This window comes from Physeter macrocephalus, chromosome 8 (assembly GCF_002837175.3).
Source record: "Physeter macrocephalus isolate SW-GA chromosome 8, ASM283717v5, whole genome shotgun sequence".
Lineage (NCBI taxonomy): Eukaryota > Metazoa > Chordata > Mammalia > Artiodactyla > Physeteridae > Physeter > Physeter macrocephalus.
The window spans coordinates 41,911,991-41,935,566 of record NC_041221.1 but is presented as its reverse complement, the minus strand read 5'-3'; the positions used below and the strand labels follow the sequence as shown (position 1 = coordinate 41,935,566).

The 23,576-nt window shown below is 39.5% G+C and overlaps 1 long non-coding RNA gene across 1 annotated transcript in view; it reads left to right on the top strand.

The window, feature by feature from the left end:
* LOC114486699 (uncharacterized) overlaps positions 1-13,315 on the top strand; it is a 140,079-nt gene extending 126,764 nt beyond the window's left edge. Inside the window, exons 2-5 of the long non-coding RNA XR_003680881.1 lie at positions 8,385-8,468; positions 11,840-11,940; positions 12,106-12,283; positions 12,372-13,315. This is a non-coding gene — a long non-coding RNA (uncharacterized lncRNA). The remainder of the gene's footprint in view (positions 1-8,384; positions 8,469-11,839; positions 11,941-12,105; positions 12,284-12,371) is intronic.
* The last annotated feature ends 10,261 nt before the right edge of the window (positions 13,316-23,576 follow it).

Here is a 23,576-nt window from a genome sequence, read left to right as displayed (position 1 = left end):
TCGTGTTAATGCAGGTCTCAAGAATAATTATAGTCTAAAACAAGTCCTTAAAGTAAAGAGATGAAAAGAACTATGGAAAGGGAGGGCTGTCATGAAACAGAAATTGCACAAGCAAGGGAACTTTCATCGTGTTGACTAAGTACTTTACTATGGGATTCTTTTTAAAAATTAAGGTACCTAGAAAGTTGGATGAAAATAAAATATGTATGATTAGCAGGGAATACCTTGGCTCAGAGTAGATGGATATGAGTGGAGAAAGGACAGAGAGGTGTTTTTTCCCCCCCAAGTCATTACCAGCTTTAGTTCACAGAAAAGTTATTTCAGATACTCTCTTTGAAAGGCTGCTTTGAGGTCTGCTTTTAATTTGAACAGTGAAATATCATATTCATGCCAATTAATCTTTTTTCTTGTGTTAATATCATTAGGAAGAAAGCCTCCCAGGCCAGAGTGAATATTGTAATTGCTTAAAAGAAGAAATATATGGCATACATATTTAATAAAAACCTTTAAAACAATTTCCTTATGTTGGCTAGGCATTTTTGTTTATATAAGATAGACTTTTAGTTTTTTTTTTTTTTTTTTTTTGTGGTACGCGGGCCTCTCACTGTTGTGGCCTCTCCCGTTGCGGAACACAGGCTCCGGACGCACAGGCTCAGCGGCCATGGCTCATGGGCCCAGCCGCTCCTCGGCGTGTGGGATCTTCCCGGACCGGGGCACGAACCCACGTCCCCTGCATCGGCAGGCGGACTCTCAACCACTGCGCCACCAGGGAAGCCCGACTTTTAGTTTTTAAAAAACTAAACTACGTTGAACCATATGGAAAAATCTCTAGAATAAGATTTTAGCAAATAACCTCTCACAGATCTTTCTCTGATTATATCTGTTTAGGTTGCAGGTCTGTTTTACAGGATCCTTAATCTTGTTCATACAATTAGAGTAAGCCACACTCTATCAATCTGGAAAACTCCTAAGAACCAGGTAGGAATCATCATGAAACTTTGGTCATAAATTCCATAAAGTAATTGCTTTGATATTTTCCACATCTTGAAATGCTCCAAACAACTGAAAAATATTTGTTTTCATGAAAAGTTAAAAAAAATTGAATGCATCACTACTTTTCAGAGCTCAACAGATTGCTGTCTACATGCACGGCATTTCTCACTGCTTATAACTAAAGAGAAATGACTTTGGCACTTTATCTATTTGAAGAGAAATTGTTACTGCAATTGCCCGTGAGACATCAAGCCACCTGCCACAGCATCCCTGGCTGTTTTGTTTTGTTTTGTTTTTTTCTTTTGTCCAAGGCAATCCTTTCCAGTCAGAGTGGGGATAGGAAACCAGTATGCCACCAGACAAAAGTAGCTGGAGCATTCTGGCTAAGAGAATGGGCTTTGGAATCAGTCAGATTATAGGGTGAAAATTTTATTTACTTGTGTGACTTAGGACATGTTATATAACCTTTCAAAGTTTTAGCCTTTTCACCTTAAACTGAGGATGATTATATTCAGGTCCCAGGTTATTAATGTGGAGATTGAATGACAGGGTGTACAGAAAGAGCAGATACATAGTAGCTGTTATTAGGTCATTTTTGGGGTGAAGGTCTGATGAATTGATGACTTTTGAGATGTTCTTCTTTGTCATAATGGCTTTTCAGATATGGTAGCTAGCCAACCCTGAATCTTTTCTGCAGAGATGTCCTGAGTAAAGATCCCTGGGAGGTCTAAAGGCAGGACCCAATGTGTGAAATTTATTGAAATCTTCAGTTTTATCCTAAACACTTATGCATATTTTGTGTTCTACTCAATAACAGATCTAAATTGTTTTATTAGCAAAATCATTTTTGCCTCTTAAATCTTCTTATAAATCTGATGCTCTGGTGTTACCTTCATACTGTGGCATTGCCTGACCTCTGGCACCGCGCTGGGAACAAGAACGGCCAGTCTCGTGCACATTGGAGAAAGACCAGGAAACTTAGACTTCCCTAAACTTTGCTTTTTAGTGCCTTCGTACAGGTGATGAGGGGTCGGGGGGCTCCCTCTCTCTGACCACCCCTCTATGTTTCCAAAATGAAACATAGGCAGTGTAGGTTCTCCTGTATGGATCATCCCCTCACCATTTTTAATTTAAATTTTTAGCTGATTTGGCTGAGAAATGGGGTGCAATGGGGTGGAGATAGAGGGTGGAGAGAACAAATTTTATCCTTTAGTGAAAAAAATTAAGTAAGATAATAAATGGTAAAACAAATGCCATTCTACGTTGCCCCTCACACATCCCTATTTTGGAGTCCATTAAGAAAATGCTAAGATAGACTTCTAGTCGGTTGTTTTAGAAATAATGGCATATGCTCAGTAGAGGTTGAATCTCATCCTATGAATCATGGGAAACTTGTAGGTAACTTTGCAGGTTAAGTGAAAAGGAAGATTAAAAACATGCTTTGGGTGGCCTGCTATGCAGACAACTGGGTTCTTTGCTTTCGGCTCAATAACATTTCTTGTAAGTAAAAATCCATGAGATAGTAAATCATTGCTAAATAAATAAATAAATAAAACATGGTATAAATAATAAAATCATTGTTTCTATCTGTCCTCAAACTTCTGTCACTCTGATAGGTTACCCAACTATTCAACTTAAAAATAAGACCTCATAATATCTCCTGTTCACCAGCAGCCCTCTAACCCCATGAGCTGGGACACACGGGTGAACATTGTAGGGGTAGGATGGCACTTGTTACCATTTCATCCTGGACAAAGGCCAATAAGGTAGATGGCAGAGAGGGAGGAAAAGAGAGAGGGGGAAAGACAGGAATAATAAGGGCAAAAATGTAAATTTATCTCCCACTGTCTGTTTACATTTCATTCCCTGGAAGTAATATTTACTTGTTCCTGGGGCCCATGACACGTTGAGCCTTTCTTACTTCATAGATGGGCTATTGTCTCATTTTGGTGATGAGACTGTGTCATACACATACAATGATCAAACCAGACTTGACTTGGTGTGATCTTCCCTCCTTAGCTCGGGCTTGCTTCCTGCTGGAAAGGGGTATGTTTCTTCTGTTCCCTCGCTCTCAGCCCCTAGCCCCCAGTTCATCATCTTCAGTTCCTGCTCCCTGTCAATGCTGAAGCTGTAAGTAGGGAGGAAGGGCCAAGTAATGGGACAGTTCTTTCTGCTTTCTGTGCCAGTCAAATTGTTCAAGCTGATGTTTCTGGATGGCTCAGTTATATGATTAAAATGAACTTTCCCCTCTTGGGGCACTTTGATGGACTCTTCAAAGCTTCCCTACTTCTGGCACCTCTTCTACAATTCCCTTGCTCCAGGCATATATGATTCTACTCAAGATGGCCTAAGAGGACACCTTCTGCAGCACCTGGACACTTTTAGACTCTCTGCTGAAGTCACCGTGCTCCTCCAGGCCCTCCCTATTGGAGAGAGCCCAAGATGATCCCCTGCCAGTTCTTTCCCATTTGGCCCACTTGTGTTCTCAAGAAACACTCATACATCCATGTTGTGACCAACTCCAGCCCATCCCAGTGAGGCAGAGTGCCCCTGGTTCTATTGCCTAAAGAGTGATCAGCCCCTCTCTCACACCCCAGTTCACAGCCTGCTTTCCCTCCCTCCAGTGTGAGTCAGGACTAGTCCCCCTCTGTGTCTCCCAACCACAGGGAAAAACATCTCTCAGCTGTTTGGGTGGCCCCATTGATGTCTCCCTTAATACTGAAATCTCCCTTGATTAGTTTTAGGATTGGAAGGTAGCAGCCCTTCTTATAAAAGAGGGTGGGGACTGGGCAATGACAGAGCCCTTCAGTAATCTCATCGCCAAATCCCTTTCATCTTCTCCATCTGGTGAGGTTGTCCTTCATGCCATTTACAAATTCTGCACATGGTAGGAGTTGAATCCACATCCTTGTTGCCCATATTATTTTGGCAACGCAGTTTCCACAGAGTTAGGAAGAGTCTTCGTCCTTGTTACATACAAATTTGGCTTAATTCACTTGGGAAAAACAAGCAAACTCTCGTGATAACTAAAATTAAAAAAATATATGAACATGGTGCCAAAATTAAGTCACTGAAATGCATTTAACTTCTCTGGCAGGTAATCCAGCACTTAGAGTTTCATTTGACTATAAGAACAAGTCTGCACAAAATCAGTCTGAAATGGTCATAAAAAGAAGCAAACTTTAAAATGGTATCAAATTCACATCATGAACTTTTCCTTTAAAAGTGATATTTATAGGCTTGGTGCCAACCTTGTAAGTAAAATCTGAAGCAAACATTTCCTTTGCACATTTTCATGCGATGCCTTTGAATATGTTGACCAGAGAGTGGATAAGATACTGGTTTGTTTTAAAGCTATGAAGCAAGGTTCCAGGTTTGGGCATGAGCTGTGTCTACCACTAGGATTCCAGCGGGTCTCGATGTGCCTGGCAGACTCTTGGGGTCAGCCTGCCTAGAGTCTGTGAACATGAGATACCACGATGCCTCCCAGGAGAGAAATTGTCCTCAGGGAAGGAAGTGTCAAGCACACAAGCTCAAACCTGTAATGAAGCCTCAGCCATTATATGGGAAAGACAATTCTGAGCATAGTATGATGCTGCCATTTGGATATGTCCTTTTAGGGACTCTGGTCTGAGTCCTAGGGAGGAGAGGGCTGCAAGTAGAAACCGAAAGAGCTATTTTCACTAAAGTCTTCTGGGATGCTGAAGATTCAGGTGACCTAAATATCCCCCAACCCCAACTGCTCCCTTAGCCTTCCTGGCTGAAAGAAGCAGCTCCTCCTCTGTCTGCTGAGACTGATATGGTCTTGCTTGAAGACAGCCTACTAATGCCAAATTGGGATTACCAATTCTACTCATGTCTCCACATTACCAACCCCCTCACTTCCACTAGACTTGTATCCAGCAGCATACCTCAGCAGGCTCCATGGGGCCAATTACAAAATCAGACCCAGGAGAAGAAGGCTCTAACATGAAAAGAACTGCAAGATTTTGAGGAATACATATTCAAATGGATCCTAAGGGTATTATACCAGGTAGGGAGGAATACAATTTTAGACTGAGCATGTATGTATTTATCAGATATTCTTGGTTCTGTTTATTTGGTTGGTTGACTCAAAACTTGCCTCAGCAGTGGCCCATGTTGAATGAAGTTGAGAGGCCAGAGATTCATTGGTATAACACAGAAGGAATCCGAAGGCTGAGGGAGACAGGAAGTTGAAGTGGACTTATCTTTTGTTGCTGTTCATTCTAGATAGTCTCCTGACCACATCCAGGTGCCTCCAGAGAACACTCCCTTCATTAACATATTGAGAAAATATACCAGCATCCTTGCAAAGTGCCAGAGTTGTTTTCTGTAGGCTGGTGATGAATATGGTGATGCTACCATTGAAATGGGCTCCTTAGTTGCCATAGTGACTACATGCTGCCAGGATGGCAGAGGCAGTGTGCAGCCTGGGACCTTAAGAGGCAAGATGGGCACTGTGTTATAACAGACACCCCAGCCAGAATGGTGATCAAAGAGGGATGAGCTGCAGAAATCTTTGACGGTGGCTAATGGATCATGGAGATCTTAGGACTGAAATAGTCTACTAAGGTCCTCTTTGATCTGTAGAGCTGCCAAACTCCAGATTTGGCAAGCAGAGCCGCCCCATATAGAGACCAAGCCATTAACCAAATTCAAAGACTTGAGGCAATTCCTAGACCTAGCAACTGTAAATGAAGAAGAAGTATGGAATCTTTGAGAGCAGACCCTTTAGAGACCCCAGCCTTCCCCAAGGGACTTGTAGCTATTTATCAGAGTTACTATGTACAAGGAAAGAGAGACCCCAAATTCTTCACAGTTTTGATGGTGGAATATCTCTGAAACTCTACTGGTATGGTCTTGCTTCTGGTTTACTTTATTAGAGAGAAGGATCTTCAGTAACTTCCCCTTGACTCTTTCTATTACAATGCTCACATTTCAGGAATCAGGGAGCTAATGTAGAAATTCAGTTCCTGGGTTTATCTATTCCAACTACTTACTCAGTAACTAAGTTGGAGTGGGCACATGGACAGTGGCTCTGAGCTGAGTATAATCCTGGGGTCCAGACACCACTGTGGTACACTGGTCACAATGGGAATTTTCGGAAATGAAGGGGAAAATGGAATTTGGGGTCAAGCTCACCTCTCGGTGGGCCCAGTGGGAACACAGTGTGGTTATTTTCTCAGTGGGGGTGGTAAAATTGAGTTGCCCTGCAAACTGACTAGGATTAGGGGGACTTTGCTTGCCTGGGACTTCTTCAGAGCTTTACAGCTTAAGCAGATAACTGTAGCATCATGTTCAAATATGGTATATGTTGTCTAAAAAATCCAAAGGTATTCTTACTATTCTTTAGGGAGGACCAGGCAGCAACTTGGCTGCAGGTCAGTTCTATCAGGTTCCTTCTCTCTTGGAATAGACACTTATCCTTGATACAGATTTGATTTCCCCGAATGCCACGATTCTGCCACTACTCCCTTCCATAGACTTACTTTGCCATATTCACTGTCGTAACAAGCCAACCAACATTGCTCTGAACAAGAAACTTTTCCAGAAAAAAAAAAAAAAAAGCAAAGCAGTGGGTGAATGTCTATGGGATTATCTGATTTTTTTTTTTTTTTTAACCATGTACCTTATTACCCTGAAGCAGCTGGCCTTAAAGAAGAGTGGATTGGCCTGTTGAAAACTCAGTTACAGCAACAGTTGGAAGACAACATTGTGAGACTGGGTTACCGTCCTCCACGATGCTCTGATCTAGTAAATAACATATGGTGCAGTTTCTTCATAAACAGAATTCCTGGGGTAGAATGGCAGCTCTCATTATTACATCTAAATTTCACTTGTAAACATTTTATTTCTCAATTCCACAGATTAGGGCTTTGCTGGTTTAAAGTTCTCATGATGCAAAGGAAAACTACCTCCACTAGGGAACGTAACAATGGGTCCATTTAGTTGAATGTTGAGATTGCCACCTGGTTACTGGGCTCCACATGCCACTGGGCCAACAGGGAAAAAGGATGTCACTGTAATACAGGATTTATCCTGTTAATCAAGGGGGAAATAAAGTTGGTGTTTTATAATAGGAGTTAAGAGGAGCCCAGGGACCCTCTTGAATGACACCTAGTACTGCCATGTAAGGTGGTAAAAGTTAAGGGAAGAGTGGAACAAATCTATGGCAGAGACTGTGATATAGTCACCAAAACACATTTCCCTTTTCCGTGTAGGCACAATGGCTAGACTGTAATTCCCAGCCTGCCTTGCAGCTAGATGTGAGCATGTGACTGTGGTCTGTCAATGGGCTGTGAGAGGAGCATTATATGCTACTTGCAGGCATATAATATTATATGCTACTTGCAGGCATATAATATTATATCTTTTATAAGACAAAAGGAGCTAGGGTATTAGAAGGCCACCATCATCTGACCAAAGACACCCTCTTTGGGCTTTACTTGAAAGAGGAATAAACATCTCCTGGGTTAGACCACTGAAAATTTCAGGTTTATCTGTTCTAGCAACTGGCATTACCCCAACTAATTAATTACAAACCCCTTAAAAGCACAATTTTCCTTTGAGTCAATGGCACACTTCAGAAGAGAGCCTGCCCGCAGGCCTTTATGTCTGTATTCTATCCAAGAGGGATGCTTTCTGGATGAGGGGAACCAAACAGCAAGAGACCACAAGGAGATCCAAGCACACAAGTTGGAAGAGGTTGGTCTGAAGTGGTTCTCTCACCTTAGGAAACCATGCAGTTGAGGTGCCCTTGTTAGATGCCTGAAAAACTCACACTTGGTTCATACATGAGAACTTTATTTTGAATTCCTGCCATACACTGTTGATGTCCAAGGGACACCATGACCAGTAAGACAAGAGACACTTGCTTTGTCTCTCTTTCTCTTATCTGCACCCAGTGGTGAGGATCAATAACTAGAAGGCTGGTGGGAAAGAGCAGGAGGGAAACAACCTGTCTCCAAAACAAGTTTCTGCTGCTGTAGCCTCACTGAGGCTGAGGAAGTGAGACAGGATTAGGTCAGATCTGACATTGGAACTTGTAATTGGACAGGACCAGAGTGGACTCTAAAAATAACAAGGTAACGAGAAAGTTATGGAATTTGCCCAAGATAAATAGGGAGGGAAAGAGAGATTCAAGAGAGCATGAAAGAATGTGGCAATTGAAGAAAAGGAAAACCATTTCATGCCATTTGACTGTTAAACACAACTTAGAGTGACGCTATGGTCATACACCCTCTACTTTTCACTCTGTTGCTAGATGAGCACGGAGAACAGTCAGAATGAATCCTACCATTATGCTTTCTAATTGTGGGAGAAACCAATTCATATTAATACATAAAAATTGCTGTATTTCTTCTTGGCAGTTGGTGGGCTATCTGAGAAGATGGAGGTTTTCATAAGGGAGGAATGGAGGAGTTCTTGATGGAACTGCTGCTCATGGGATTAAGGTGATGAAGTCATTTATTCAGCGTCATATTTTCTGCTCCAAGAATGACCTAAGTGATCTGGCTGTGTCCTACCATGCTTTGTCTCTAAGTGAAGGTCAGAATACCTCAGGTGTTGATGGTAGTGGAAATATTCCCTCACTGCTCTCTGTGAACCACTGCTTCTGGTCTGGCACACTGCAGTTGCTTCTACCTCTTTCCCCCAAATTGAAGAAAGAAATGTACAAAATTAGCATTTCCTAAAGTGTGTTCCACAGGAATCTAGTTCCATGGGATATTTATAGATGCTAAAGAGGGAAAAAAAAATCTCTTCGATCAAATAACTTGGGTAAAGCTGGATTAAACAAAGGGGAAGAGTTTTTTCTTTACCACAGAAGTTCTCACAGCCTTTATTATGCTAACGTTTGTGGTGGAGCTCATGGCAGAGACACAGAGAGTAGAATTTCACAGACTTCTAAGTCCATGGACCCTCTTTTAACTCCAGATTGTTTTAGAGGACTGAATGTTCATCAGCCCATACTTTGAGACCTGGTGGTCCAATTCATTTCTCCTTGTGCACAAAAATTCACAAGTAATGAATGGATGTGAATAAAAAGAGAAAGTTAGTGAAATCCTATTCATTTATCTAAAAGACCTTTTGAAGAATTGTCTGTGTTAACATTACGTGCCTTTTTCCTGGACCAGAGAGAGGGCAGACTATCCCTTGATGAAGTGAAGGCCAGTGAAACAGGAATGCATGTTTAATCCCAGCGCCAGAGAGTGATGAATTCCTCTGTGACTCTTCTAATACATAATTTTCGTGCGAGTTTTAAAATGAATACTATGCTTTTGCCTTGTCAGATTTTCCACTGTTCATCACATGCATCACTTTTAAACTGCCCATGTGGATAAGAGAAGCAGTACTTTCAAGTCACACATTTTGGTCTAATCAAGGCAGACCCTAAACTCACCTTGCTTCTAAAGTTGGGTTTATTAACCATTCATTTATAAACATTTGTTTCTATATACTTCCAGGAATTCTCCTTTTTACCATTTCACATCTTTATATCAATGATTTCTAATGAGCTAAATTTTATTTTTAAAAAATTCATTACATAAATGGAGAAATAATCTTCCACTGAAATAGTATAGATTAGAAATATGGATTTGGTAATCATCTAAAGTATGTGAGCAATAACTAAATCAATTCTCATTACTCATAAAATAAAAAAGGATGAACTTGGAGGCAGGAAACCTAGTTTCTGTTTCTTCTGTGTTTCTAATAAGTTCCGTGGCCGTTGGCAAGTTTCTTTACTTCTTTTAGGCCTCGGTTTCTTCAACTGTAAAATGAAAGGGCTGGAGATGATATCCTCTAGGGACCTTTGAAGCTATAAAATTCAATGATTCTCATACTGTTATTTTTCCTAAATTTCCACATTTAGCACATTTCAATATGTATCTGTCATTGTGATGCCCTGCAGAGGAACAGTTATGATTTCTAGAGCCACACATCCATGATACAGTGAAATAGATGACCTAACTGGAATATCATACCCGTTATTTTATAGAAGATGAATGAACCATCATCATTCTTCTAGCCGTCAGTCAAAATTGTGTTTGGGCGTTTGGCTACTTAAGTGTGTCTTTTTTCCCTAAATGTGTATAGAGAAATAAATGTATGACCCCAAATTCAGATTAATTTTTTTTTTTTTTCTTTTTTTTGCGGTACGTGGGCCTCTCACTGCTGCGGCCTCTCCCGTTGCGGAGCACAGGCTCCGGACGCGCAGGCTCAGCGGCCATGGCTCACGGGCCCAGCCGCTCTGCAGCATGTGGGATCTTCCCGGACCGGGGCACGAACCCGTGTCCCCTGCATCGGCAGGCGGACTCTCAACCACTGCGCCACCAGGGAAGCCCCAGATTAACTTTCAACTTCTGAATATCCTACAACACAATCAAGTACAAAATTAGGAAAAAGTTGATATGCTCATAGCACAGAGAAGAGGCAAAAATTTCTGCAGCTGTGCTGTCCAATACAGAGCCACCAGCTCTGCGTGTCTATTGGGCACTTGAGATGGTGCTAGTCTGAACTGAGATGTGGGTAAAATACATAACAGATTTTGAAGACGGTGCAAAAAAAAAAGAGTAAAATATATCATTGGTTATTTTTAATATATTGATTACTTTTTGCAATGATAATATTTTGTATATATTAGGTTACATAAAATGTATTATTAAAATTAATCTTGTTCCTTTTTACTTTTTAAAGTATGGCTATTAGAAAATCTAAAATTACATATGTGACTCATTATCTTTCTAGTGGACAGCACTGTTCTAAGGGATTTTGTCATGATAATGAACACTTTAGATGGCAACACTGAATTCTATTTTATTCCCATAGGAAGATTAATCAATATAAGTAGCTCTAAGCTTTTAAGAAGGCTCTGTTCTAAATTTTTGTGTCACTTCTCTCTCAATTTTTTTTAACATCAAAACAATATAATGGGGCTTCCCTGGTGGCGCAGTGGTTGGGAGTCCGCCTGCCGATGCAGGGGACGCGGGTTCGTGCCCCGGTCCGGGAAGATCCCACATGCCGCGGAGCAGCAGGGCCCGTGAGCCATGGCCGCTGAGCCTGCGCGTCTGGAGCCTGTGCTCCGCAACGGGAGAGGCCACAGCAGTGAGGGGCCTGCGTACCACAAAAAACAAAAACAAAAACAAAAACAATATAATGAAAGGCTGGTTACTTTCCCAGGTCAGCTCTAAAGCTTATTTAACCTTTAAAGCTTAAATATTGTGTATAAGCAATGAAAATAGTAGAATACAACACTATTGAAGTAATAGTAATTTCACAAAATAAAATAAAAGAATAAATCTTCTTGTTTGTTTGTTCTAATTATTTATACTTGAGTTAATTCTACTCAACCTAAGAAGAAATATAAGGAGTTGGAAACCTTCAACATGGCCCTTCAGAGGACTTCAACACATTTGCAAAGATTTAAATCTTTTATGTTTAATAACACTTCAAACTTAGGGTTTTCATTCTTTTTAAGACATATGTGATTGTTTCACTACCTTCTTACTTATTGCCAGGATTACAGTAATTGTTTTGCACTACAACAATGAAAACAAAAGGGAAAGAGAGGAAGAATTGAGAAAGACTTCTTCCTGTCTACTTTCAAGGAGGCAAGTGAACCAAGAGAGCTTGCTTTGGGGTCAGGGGAAAGTAAAACAGCTTTGGGGTAGGAGAGTGTGGGGACAGAGACGGAGTGAAGGCCATTTCTATGCATGGTCTTCCTTTCTTTGAAATAGGACTTCTCAATGGGTACATTTCTGTGCGCAGCTTGAGAGCACAGGGTTCTACGGTAGAAATATAATTTCCCCATTTGATTGTCTTTTAGGATACGTAAAATGTACAATAGAACCTGACTACCTTAAAGCCAGCTGCCACCACCTGACGGCTGTACCCCAGACTGAAAAATCCTTAAATGTTAAGTTGAAGGTAATTTAAAACATCTCCAATGACCAACAATTGAATCAATCATGCCTATGTTCTAAAGCCTCCATTAAAAAAATCAATTTGTTACCTATTTAAAAAAAATCAAATACAGGAATATCTGAATAAATATTTAGGTGGTCCTAATTTCAGAGTATACTTTGGTTTCAGGTTTTCATGAGGGGAAGAGCCAAAAAAAAAGAAAGAAAGAAAGAAAGGAAATAATATCTATGGAATTTTAACTCTCGCAACAACCCTGTGGGGGTGGACATGATCGTCTCCACTGACTGATGTGGAACTGATATTCAGAGGTTTCCGAGAAGTTGCATCAGCTGCTCACATTTGCACGGTGAGCAATACGAGGTCAGAAATGGATTCAGTATCTTGTGACTTAAAAGCCCATTTAAACTTGCTGCTTCTCTTGCTTTGTTTCCCAGAGAAAATGTGAGAGGAAGAACATCGCATGGAAGAGAATCGCGGGTGTGAAACATATTTCACACCCAAAGAAAAACCAGGGGAAAAAAAAGGTCAAATCCATTCTTTTACCTCTGTCTCAGCACTGAAAAGTCAATTTTTAATTATACGTGTAAGGTTGACCGGGGGCTAACCTATCAAAAATGCTGGGTTCAGGGTTGGAGATTAAATATGGAGAGAGGCTCACGTTATTACTATTTGGGAGGAATAAACGTCCATACAGAAACAAGAGACTGGAATCTCTGCCTCCAGCCTGCGCTTGACCTTGAGGCGAACAGTGTGAAGTCTGATCTTTTGGGACAATAAATGAAGACCTAGTGGATAGCATGGCCCATAGTGTATGCCATAAATTCTGGGATGCTGATCATGTGTGGGAGATCATGTGGCTACCACCATCTGCTGACACCTCTATCCTTTGGGGGGCACAGATTTGCTCAGGTCATGTAACATTCTTAGAAGCCTACAAAGGGCTCCTTTTTGCCTTGCGATAACATAGACTCTAAATCCTGTGTCTGGTTCATTCTCTTCCAAATGACATGTCTGCTATTGCTAACCATTTATTAAACGTTTTTCCTTCTGCTTACCTACCTTGTTCAGCTGCCTTAAATCTGCTCTGGAACAGACAAGATTTAAATAAACAAACTGGGTTCATTCATTCTTAAACATGCTCTTTTGCCAAACAGCTATTTTTCTGCATGTTTAAAAATATAAGATGGCTAAATGGCAATGTAGTCTTAAATATACAAATCTATGTGGATTTCCTCCCAAAATGAGATAAATTTTGCTCTTTACCATCTTACCAGCATGATTCCACAGTACTCCCCAAGCATCAGAAATCACATTGAATAAGGCACTAACTGTGATGAAAGACAGGGGAGAAAACAGTGCATCGGGACCCTCTTCTCCATTCAGATGCTGGGCACAAATATTGACATGAAATCTCAGCATGAGGGGCCAGACTGGCAAGTTCTGCTGATTGAGACAGGTTCACAGCCAGCGCACTCAAGTTCAGATAGAGGACAAAATGAAACTAGGAGACGGGGGAGAGGGGAGGGGACTCCCTTCCAAGCAGGGCCTTCCTCTTTATCCCCCAAAGTGCTCCAGTAGACTAAAAGCAACAAAGCTAGCCAGAGAAGTTGGAGGGGATTTAATGGTGTTTGTGGTGGGATAGAGCACATGGCAATGTGAGCCCTGCCAGAGTTCACCACATGGCTGAGCCCAGGAAGGGTTGTGTATCCCTGAGAACCAAGTAGATCAGATGGAGATTTGCCTTTTTTTCCCCCCTGCTTCCCATCACCTTCATTCATATTGTGTTCACATAACTTCTTAATTAGGGGAGTATATTAGGATACCTCAGTGGGTCATTACAAACTATAACTGAAATAAAGTTGAGTGATCTGTTTCGGCGAAAGACACCTTGATTGAGGTGGTTATTAGTAAACTATAAAGTACGATGAGGATAATTGGTAAGAGTGCTATCATTATTTAGTGGTGTCTTCAAATTTTCCCACTAATTTTCCTGTGATTAAAGAAAATTACTTACATTTAGCCAGTTGAATATAGAAAAGAAAAATGGTTTGTCAAAGCATAAAATTGCTATTTATACTTAAAGCATTAATAAAATTTATACTTAATAAATTGTTACATATTTTTAGACATCTGCTTCTTATTAAAACACCTGAAAAATGTTTTCTATAGTTCAAAACATGAACGGCAAAAGAATAAATTTCTATCAATTAAAAGCAAGAAACATGCAAATATCAATTCTGTTAGTGCAAACAACAGGCACAAAGTAACACAAATAAGGTGAATTAACGTCCACAATTCCCTTCTTCTGATCCAATAATAACAAAAACTGTAAAACAGGTATTTTGTAATAAATTTAAATTAAATAATTTTCTTAATTAATATCCTCAGTTGTGACTAACATATAGCTTCTTACATGTGTTACAGTATATTTAGTTCTTGGCCTTTCATTTTGGGTTAAAAAAAGAAAATACGTTTGGAGATGAGATTGTCTTTCATTTGTTCCTTGAATACAAGAAATTATTTATTTGGTTTTCATTGCTATAAATAATTACTCATTTGAGGCTTGTTTCTCTAAAATGGTTTACTCAATCAGTCATGCATAAAATTTGTTATTTCCCCCCACTTTGTCCAGTAGCTGCTTGCAGAGAAATTGTATGAGTTGTTAGTTTTCACTGTCATTACTGCAAACTGGAGTCAGAAGAATAAGGGAGAATCGTAGAAATCAAATAGAGGAAAACTCTAAATGTAGCAGGATGGTGGACAGCAATAAAACTGTCGACTTTGAAATGAAATCACAGGACAATATTTCCTTACAAATATATGGGCACAGAGGAGCCACTCAAATCACAGACCTGTCCTTTTGCTGTTGTTGTTGGCTCTGATATAATGTATTGACTGAAAAAGTGGAAATTTTTTAACTTTGGGCTTGAAACAATGGCACACACAAAGTAAAAAAAAAATGAGGGCATAGAGTATTATAAAAATATCTTTAAACCTTACGAAAGAGATTACCAAGGAGTAACACCTTGGATTGACTAGGTGGTTGGAACATTTTCTTCCACTGTTTGGTTCCCTCAACTGGTTTTGATACTTGTCAGCTCACTCAGTATCTGAAGTCTAAATAGATTGAAGCGAGCAAGAAATCAACCAATGGGTCATTGACTTCAGTGTGGCAAAAGCCCCCTCACCCCACAGTGATACGGAGGGCCTTGGTATTGCACACCTGTGGATAATGGAGTGCTTGGGTACAGGACGCTTTGGGTTACTTAGACTAACAGAACAAGAAAACGATCCTTATGTAGCTGCAAAACCATAAGGAATATATATAACTATATGTATGGTTATAAATATACATAAAGAGTATATACTTCTATGTGTGCAAATCTATATACACAGGTATGTATATACATGTATGTATATTTGTGTGTATGTATGTATATATATACAGACTTGTTTACAAATGTAATTTGGGTTAATCATCATTATAATAATAGAAGCCTAAGTAAAAAGGCCTGGAGCTTAGAAAAGAAGACATGTTTTATAAACTCTGACTAAACACATGGACGGGGGCAGGGGAGGGTGTCACAGAATAAGTGAAACAAACAGTGGGAAGGAACGAATGCTGATATTCAGTGATTTACAGTGAGATCCCTGAGTTGACAGGGAACCCAGTGTGGACTGGAGATGTGAGTCCCCATCCAACTTCCCTTCCCTTCTAGCTGTATCGGATTCTGAATGGCAGACATTAGGAAAATAGCATCTTAGCTATTCATAACTTTCTCTTGGTGTCATTACTCTATGGATACTTTCCCATTCTCATTCCGTAATAGTTTTGCTAAATTTAAAGATATAACTTAATTAGCAGACACACATACACTCGATACATGTGACAAGACTCTGAAGTCACAACACAATCCACAATCCATTATAAAATATAGAAACAGTTTTTAAAAAATTTTATCCCAGTGTATGAAATTTAAAACTTTACGTATTTTCTTTACTGGTATTATTTTAGCATAAACTTTTCATGTATTTAAAAACCTAATGTTTCATCAGTTTTTGTTACAACATCGGACAAGAGTAACATATTAATAAAGAATAAAAATATACCCTAAATACCATTATTATTAGGCTGGATGTTCATAAATTTCCAGACCTTAAAATATGATATTTTATCAAAATATTTATTAAGAACACACATTAAACAGAATGGCATTATGATAAAAGAAATTTTGAGATATTGACTATCATAACTTTCTATTCACTTAAAAGCCATCAGAATTGAAAATTAATAATTCAGTAATTCATTGAGAATTATTTTTGAGTTCCTAATATGCCCCAGATACAAAGTTCTGCCTTGTGGAGTTTGCATTCTAGTGGAAGAGATGGACTAGGAACGAGTGCATGGATAGGTAAGTAATATATTTTTGTATCACTGATGAGGGCTATGAAGACAAAATGGACAGGGTAAAGGGATACTGAGTTACAGAGTAAGGGGCAGCTCTTTTATATGAGGTCAAGGAAGACCCTTCTGTGAAAAAACTGGCATCACGACGAGCCAGTCATGGGAAGAACTGGTAGAATTTCTAGTAAAGGAAACAGCAAGTGCCATGGCCACGGAGGAAGCAAACTTTCAACGGTCTTAATAGAGCAAGGCCAGAGTAACTGAAGTAGGAGGTGAGATGACTGGAGACTGAAATCAGTAAGAGTTAGGAAATAGAATAAGCAAAGTTTGGTAATTTAAATGTTTGTAACATAGTTCTCCTCTCTTAGCTTTTATATTTTAAAATATTACTTTTTTGGTATAAAATATCCTCCTTATAATATATCCTTCCCTCTGTTTGCATGTCTGTGTGTATATGTATGGATGTGTAACATGCATATACGCATTTGTGTATATATGTGCATGCATGTGTATGTATGTGTCTATTCAACTGTTCATTGCATGTTAAAAGTATGACATGGTGGACTTTGGATTGCTTAGGTATGAATACTGGCTCTTCCATGTTCCAGCTCTGACCTTTGAAAGGTTATTTAACCCCTGTGTGCCTCAGTTTCCGCATCTGTACAATGGGGATTAGTACATTACCTACTTTGGAGGGATGTTGTGAGGATTAAATGAATTAATATATATAAAGCTCTTAGAACAGTGGCTGGCATATAGTATATGTGGCAAATAGTATAAGTGCTATGTAACTGTTACTTTTATAATTTTCTCAACAAGTAGCACTTTATCCAAATGATTAGACTATGTTACAATTTTTACTTTCAGTTTACACTCCTACAAGCAAAACCAATAATCAAAAAGTTGACTTGATATTTTTTCATTGGCTACTCATATTCATTTACTTGGAAAACTAGTTTGAACTCTCATTTATTTTTGGAATGTTTCAAGCTTAAAGAGGACACTTCTGCTTCTAAATCGGGAAGAGTAAGTGCTTCTGTCCTGGAGAGAATGTGCAGCCAAAAATGATTTCTAGAGGTAAAGGGTGCATTAAACATGTGTCCACTTGAGGGAGCTCCAAGATTTCTCCAAAACCCTGGTCTCCTCAGCCTTTTCAGCCCTGGGACTGGGTGCTACGACACTGGGCTTGGGTTACAAACATTGTGGAAGGAAAAATTTAAATGTCCAGAATTAAAGTTTGGGAAAAAAGTACTGGGTAGTAAAACTGATAATTATTTTACTGTTTTCCAGTTATGTATTTAATTGAGGGGAACAGAAACACTTTTTGGAGAACTTCAAACAGCTCAGCTGGAAGCATGGGAATTAGCATAAAGTGAAATATTTATGGGAGCTTAATACTGTTTAAGACTCATTTTCTCCTTGCCTTCAGACAAGAAGTCAAATTAACCATTTCTAATTAAAGAGTTGGAAAAAAGTAGTATGAGACCAGAAGTAGGAGCCAAATGGGAATGTCTATGTTGTGAAGTGTGAAAAAGTCATTGGACATAAGGGTCACGAATGGGAAGATACAAAGGAATTCCCGTGGAACAAGAGGAACAAATCAGGGGGATTTAAAAAGAAATATAATTATGATAGGCTTACGACCATTCCTTCCTAAATGAATATTTTTCCTCTCAGGGCAGAGTTCTAAAACTGGACATGATAATGCCCCTTTGTCTCTCTCTGTTAGTCGTTCAGCTACAAAGGAAGTATACACAATATCCAAAATGAACTGGGATCACTTTAAATACTATTCATGGGAATTCTGGCCCAGAGAACAGCCATGCATTAAGGATATCAAAAAAGAAAGAACTTTCCAAAGCCTAGTTGAAGACACAATCCTGGGGCCTCCAGGCCACTCTCATTCTCCTTATTTCTAAACCACTATTCAGAGACACGATGATTTGCTTAATATATCAATTTTATGCACATATTTTAATTTTAATTGCATCATGAGTGAACTGTTCAAAAGAATTTGAACGTTTGGCCCCTAAATCACTACAGGCTGAGATGAAAATAAGGCAATAGAGATTGCCACCCAGTAGAAAAGGAAAATATTGTATTAGAATATACTTCCAACAAATGAAAACTATAATTAAAATATAATCATGTGATTAGAAGTAAATTAAAAAGAGCACATAAGGCTTCCAGCATATTCTTTATATGCTTAGATCTTAAATTTTAAAGAGTTTATGTTAACACAGCTTTAAGCATTTTGCACAAAGATTCATGTCAATCTTTTCATTCACACTTTGTGAAATCTCCTACAATTGTTTCTTTATTAATTAACACACAGTATTTTTACCTGGGTGGTATACTGTATTGCTAAGCTACTTTTGTATGCATCTCAAATTTCCCCTCAGCGTTATCTTGATTTTGACTAAATTGAACGGATTTGTTGTGCTACTTGAGAACAGAATCAGGATTATCCTGCAGATGGTTTTTTAAAATCATTTTTGTTGTGTTGTGTTTTGTTTTGGTCATTTCCATTTTTCATAGAGCATTTGTTTCTTTTTGCTTTGGCTGTAAGTTTCTTCTCTCATTTTTCATTAGTACATTACCTCATGGTCTTAAACATCTTCTGCTGCTTTCTTAAACAAGATGATATGCCTGATGAGGAAGCCTAATGCTTCTGTATTCTCTCTTAAAAAATAAATTGAAGCATATTTTAATGGTATTTAACATCAACAGTTTAATACATATTCAGAGAGGCTGTTTCTCTAGCAGGTGGAAATGAGCCAGGCTCTTTGGAGATTTTCTCTGCTTGTGACGGCTACATAGACAAGCCTGTGCACAGTCTGTTGACACAATATCCATCATCCCTTAGTGCATTCTCTGTATCTTTTAGGAGAAGTTATCAATTGGACAGAGAGGACTTTCCTCTTCTGTATATTGAGTTCATCTTTTGATTTGCCATGGTAGACCCTAAAGATTACCATGACTGAGTACTTGGAGGAACACACAGGCCCTCAGGTTTCTTAACTACTGCTTCTAAACTGGGACTTCAGGGCTTTCTGTGCAAAAGAGAAAGCGAATTCTCTTTAGCTGGGGTATACTGCGATGAGTGGGACCATTGTTATCTTGACTTTGTTGTGGAGACAAGCCACAGTGGCAGCAGAGATAGCATCAGACAATTAAACTGTAATACAGCGCTCAAAGGGTAGGGAAGACAGATTTAATTATGAAACAGATGACACTACTCAATCCTAATTGTCATACCAGGATCCAAGTCGAGGGGCTGTTAATCACCAGCCAGGAGAATGGATAGCAAAGCACCTTACGTCACCAAAGGCAAAAAGCATCAGACCACGATTACATTGAAACTTAGTAATCCACGATTACATTGAAACTTAGTAATCTCAATTAGGAACAACAACAACAGAAACAAATAGAAACTTCTTTTTATGTTCTGTAACATGAAGTACTGGGAAATATTTATTCAATTACTATGATTGTGGGCAATTAGATTTCTCTTTCTCGTAGTTAATACTTGCACTAAGAAACCCTTAGGTGGAACTCTGGAGTTTCTTTAATTCTCACAAGCATTTTCAGAGTTACAATTCTTTTTACACAAAAAATTAACCACATTTATTGGTTTAGCCAATAATATCAGGGGAACTAGAGACCTATAAACGTTTTCAAATTGGCACCATCCACAGTCATAAGAGCCAAGGTGCCTTAACAAAGTGTCACAAATGCGTAACAGCTCCAGAGAGAAAATATTTTCCGGAGCCTACAGTTCCTCATCTGCTTTGCTTTTCTGCAAACTTCACAAAGATAACGGACAATATGCCTCATTTCCTATGCACCCATCTATTTTGGCCAAACATTTAATTTCTAACCAGTATGGTGACCAGAAGTAGAGAAGAACAAGAGGTCTGTAACATAGAATAGAAAAACAGAGGACTTGGAGTCAAAATACTTTGTTTGCATCCATGCTTTGCCCCTTCTTTCTTTATCACTAAGTCCCTTAACCTTCTTCATTAGACTCAATTTTTGGAGACTGGATGGTGCTCACAGGTGGCCATGTAGATTAAGAAAGATAACATGGTTGGGACAGTTGGTAACCTTGGAAATGCCATACAATTGTTATTTAGTATTACATGAGATTGGAGCTATAGCATCAAAGAATTAACCTTAATTGAACACCTACTAAGGGTCTGTCATTATGCTAGGTACTTTTGCATTTTTATGCCCCATATGAGGCATGATTTTCTCCATGTTTCAGGTAAGGAAACACTCATGAAGAGGTTAGCATGCCTAAGATCTTACAGCTTTGTTACTGGCAAAGTTGGGATGGGAATCCAGGTATGTCTAGCCCTGGAATCACACTTTTTTCCATTTCTCCAAGTTTGGAATCAAGGTGAATGCAGTTTCCTTCTTCAGCTGATTCAGCTCCTGAGTTCTGGCACAGGAGCTGTGTGGTTCACAGAATAATGGCCCCCTAAACATGTCCATGTTCCAATCCCCAGAAGCAGGGAATATGTTACCTTACATGGCAAAGGCACTTTGCAGGTGTGATTAAGTTAAAAATCTTGAGATAGGGAGATTATCCTGGATTGTCTGGGTGGGTCCAATGTAATCACAGGGGATTTTAAGAGGGAGGCAGGAGGATTAAAAAAAAGGGATGTGATTGTGGGGCACAAGTCAGAGAGAAAGAGGTTTGAGGATGCTACACTGCTGCCTTTGAAGATGGAGGAAGGGGCCTCAGATGGAGGAAGGCCTCCGTCTGAGCTAAGGAATGCTGGTGATCAAAAGTTGAAAAAGGCAAGGAAACGGATCCTCCCCTAGGGTCCCCAAAGGGAACACGCCTTACTGACGAGATGACTTTAGCCCAGAGCGACTTTTGACCTATGAAACTGTAAGATAATAAATTTGTATTGTGTTAAGCTACTCAGTTGTTGTAATTTGTTATAGCAGCAATAGGCAACTAATACAGGAGCCTTGCCTTTTCCAGGGCTCCCAAGCTTTGCTTGTCTGGATGTAGGTGGTTCAGGTAGAGGAAGGAGGTGGATGGATCTTGGAAGCTGTGCAGTTGATAGGCAGGGAGTATCTGAGAAGCACAGCCACATCTTGTGGCTGGGATGGGATCTATACTTGCTTTCTAAGAGAAATATTTCTTGTTGGGGTTGGAGGCCATAGAGGTGTAAATTCTGGAGGAAGCCTTGGCCTGTGAGGCTTAGAAGGAGGTGAAGGAATTAGGGTGTTCACCTCTGATACACTGCTAGGGAGGAGAGGAGGACTATACTCTAGAATTCTAGGAAAGAGTCAGAAATGTTTCTGTTCCAGAACATAAGGAACAGTGACCTCCCCAAATTCCAAAGGTTGTAATCCCCAAATATGTATATTTATTTATTAGTTATATCCATGTACTTCTGTACTAACATACAGTACATGGTGCTGAGCAAACAAAAAAAAATTGAAAGTATATGTGACAAAAAATAATTAATTTAGAAGTTCAAACATTTTCTTCCCAAACTCTAATAGATTATCTTCCACAGTCACCATGGAGTGGTGTAGAGCATGGAAGAGGTGTGGGAAAACATGATTTGATGGGCAGAGAGTGCCTCCCTTCATATTTCCTTTCCTTGTCTCTTACCCAATTTAGTTTAAGAAAGGGGGTAAAGTGGGAAAGGGTGAGATGAAACCTGCACTCTTCTGAGTTAGCACATGACCTAGGTAGAGAGATTGTGGCCTTGGATGGTTGAGAAACCCTGCTTAAGGGAAGCGTGTCTGCACATAACATACTGTGCTGGGAGAAGGGGCACAGTTTCCAGGGAGGAGCAATTTTCAGGTTTCGAGATTATGAACAGACTTACCATTTTCTTATGAGAGTCATGAGATCATATTTCTTCACATTTGATACTGAGGTGCATAAAATACTGCAAAATCATTAATTAGTTTTACAGGGTGATTTGACTGCATAATAATGAGAATTGGGGGATTTTACCATTCTCCTCTTTCTTCTTCAAAGGACTAATTTTCCACAACATACTTGCGGTCCTAAACAATTTCTGAGAATGACAAGGATAGTGAGTTTGTGTCCCTAGTTTGTAAAAGCATTTCACTAGTTCAGGAGGAGGATGAACCTACAGCTTTCCTACCGTCAGCCCCCTGAAGGGAGAAGCAGGTCAAGGAGGGGGGTGCACTGTGGGGAGGAGCAAAAGGGGACTCGAAGAGAACGGGGCCCTGGTCACAAGACACGCCCCGCTCCCAACTTGCTATGTAAACACAGTTAAGTCACACAAGCTCTCTGTGCCTTGCTTCCTTTTTTTAAGAAGGGAAACATCTCATTAGAAGAGATGATCACTCATATCCCATTCTTAAGTAAGGCAGAAAGAGAAAAACAAATACTGTATGCTAACGCATATGTATGGAATCTAGAAAAAATGGTACAGATGAGCCTAGTGTCAGGGCAGGAATAAAGACGCAGACATAGAGAATGGACTGGAGGACACGGGGGCTGGGGGAAGGGGAAGCTGGGGCGAAGTGAGAGTAGCACTGACATATATACACTACCAAATGTAAAATAGATAGCTAGTGGGAAGAATAAAGATGTATTAAAAAAATAAAATAAAATAAAGCAAATAGAAAAAAAAGAAATAATCTATTTTTATACCCTGTTTATGAGATACCAGAGTATATTTTTCTGTGAAATGAGACTATTTCTTTTCAAACTCTCATATCCAATGGGCTACTCAATTATATCTAAGCTGAAAAGTTTTAGATTTTATTTGAGGAAAAACCCTACTTTTGTACAGTAAAGGGTTAGCACAGAACTCAGGACTGTGAATTTCTCTTACTGATTAATTATATCTGGGGTATACGAACACAGTCCATATTTGGGATATGAATGTTAGTCCATCTACTTATGAGCTACTCCACTTTAGGAAAGTTATTTAGTCTCTGTACTCTTCAGATTCTTATGCACAACATGGAGAAAATCACGCCTACTATGCATTATCATTGTGAGCTTCTGAATATGTAACATAGTCGGTGTACTGTATGTCTAGAATGGGCTCTCATGTTGTGTCTATAGCAGTAATAATATCATCAAGCCCAAAGTGTACATCACTTAATACCCTCAGAGAGGCTAAGAGATGATGTAAGCCTTTTGCCTTTGTTTTATGCGGTCTCTCCTGTAAACACAAGGCCCAGAGTCATTTATTCATCAAGATAGGGCAGTTAGGACAGA